Source organism: Pyxicephalus adspersus, chromosome 3, assembly GCF_032062135.1.
Source record: "Pyxicephalus adspersus chromosome 3, UCB_Pads_2.0, whole genome shotgun sequence".
In the NCBI taxonomy this organism is placed as follows: domain Eukaryota; kingdom Metazoa; phylum Chordata; class Amphibia; order Anura; family Pyxicephalidae; genus Pyxicephalus; species Pyxicephalus adspersus.
This window is the reverse complement of record NC_092860.1, coordinates 59,187,194-59,189,442: the sequence shown is the minus strand read 5'-3', so window position 1 is coordinate 59,189,442 and position 2,249 is coordinate 59,187,194.

Below are 2,249 nucleotides of genomic sequence, written 5' to 3'. Positions count from 1 at the left end.
AAACTTCAGAGCATCATCTAAGCACAGAAACATCTGAATACACAATTAGGTCCATAAATATTTGGACAGAGATGACTTTTTTTCTAATTTTGGTTCTGTACATCACCACAATTAATTGTAAATGAAACAACCCAGATGCAGTTGACTTGCAGTCTTTTAGCTTTAATTCAGTGGGTTGAAAAAAAGGTTGCATAAAAATGTGAGGAACTAAAGCCTTTTTTTAACATCCATGCAAACCCTACTTTTCCTTTTATGGCACTCAGATGTGCAAAGACTCCATTCAGCTTTTGTTAAGTTTTTGTGGCAAGGCAAGATTCCCCGTATTGCTAGATCTAAGCGCTCATGTTCGAAGCAGAGAATCGGCATAAACTTTCCTGAGCTTCGAAAATATAACCTTGCCTGTTTGTTACGCCATGTCAAGCACTGGTGGCATGGAACATCTTGTTATACTGTGGTGAAACTTGAATCATTGTTGATACAACCCTGGTCTCTTTTAGGACTACCTAACACTATGCAGACGTGCCCCATGAACTACGAAACAATCTACTATTGCAAGACACCTTATTAGCTTGGAGGGAGACAAAAAAATTATACCAATGCTGGACTGGAATTACCACGGCTGCCCCTATACGTTCTACTCCCTCTTTTTACCAGGAATCTATGTACAAGGCATATGTCCTGTGGGAACAAAGAGGTATTAAAATTCTGGACCATTTTCTAGATGATGGTAATAATTTACTGCCTTTTGATATTCTGAGGGTTAAATTCGCTCTCCCAGCACATCATTTTCTACACTACCTGCAGGTAAAGTCTACCTTTTTTTGGCCTGCCAGGTGTACAATTACATTTTGTGCTGCCACCCCCAGCTCTAGGATTTGGCCTCTTCCAAACATTCAATCTCACATATGTATCCCTTACTAATGGATAGTACTACAGAAAAGGTGGTGTCGCTATCTTTGGTATGTCGCTGGGCCTCATATTTTGCCAGCTCTTACCCTGACACACTGGAACTCCTCAAATCCAGTTGGAATCATGTTCGCAAAATCATAGTCAGCGAACAATGGAGGGAAGTACAATTTAAAATAGTGCACAGGGTATATTATGCTTTTAACACAAAAGCTAGAACAAATAATAATTCAAACTGGTTAACTGCTTGTCCTAAATGTACCTTTCCCATGGCCCCCTTGGAGCATGCATTGTGGGACTGCCCTCATATCTGTATTCTGGAGATCGTTTTTTGATTTTATGGCATTGGTCACAGAACATACATCCATCTTCTTTTCTTGCACCCTTCCATGGGAATTTGGCACAGGTACCACATACTGCCTCAGATAGCCTGGCTGCTGTATCGAAATTTGAACACCTTTGTCTCTTGGTGGGAAAAAAATGCATTCTAAAGAATTGGTTGGAACCTAATCCTCCAACTATTACACAACTTCTAATATCTTACTTCACAATATCTCCAAGCACTGATGTTAATTTGCCACCCAACATCTAGACACCACCCAAACAAAAAGTTTTTCGGCACCTGGATGCCGTACCTGAAGCACACATTATCCCCTACTCAATTACAGGATGTCATTGACCTATTCCGCCATACGTTTTGGTATGACCAGGGATCCTTAGGCTATGTACACACTTCCAATGCTTCTCGTCCGATAATCAGCTCAGGGTCGATATCAGATGAGAATCTGGCGTGTGTACAGCACCTGTAGTCCATCGTCCAAACGACCATCCTGGCTGATCCACGGACAAGGAACAATCGTAATGGAAGCAAAGAGGAGGGCGTGCAGTGGGGTGCTGCTCTGTTGTTCTCCCCCTTCCCTCTTTAGAGAGCAGAACAGTGCTGTATGTACAGCACTCATTCATGCATCTTGCAGTCCTTAGTCGTTGAAAAGATTGTAAAAGATCCCAGCTTTAGGTGCACACTAGAGGTTGGGGAGTGACAGGGGATTAACATACACACCAGAAAAGCAAGGTCTGCTTCACCTTTATCCCATTTGATTTCATTCTACAATAGCAATCTTAGTGGTTCCATACTGTCACCCAATCGATACAATCATAACAGCGAAATATTTGGTTCTTTCCATTACCCGTATGGGGTTTGTTTCCACCCTCATTTTTGTTTATTGTTTACACTGAATTGATAGATTGTACATAGAGGCAACTGTTTGAACCCTTTGTGTATAGTTTTGTATTATCTTTTCTCACTTTGTCAATAATAAAAAAAAAAATAAAAAAAAAAAAAA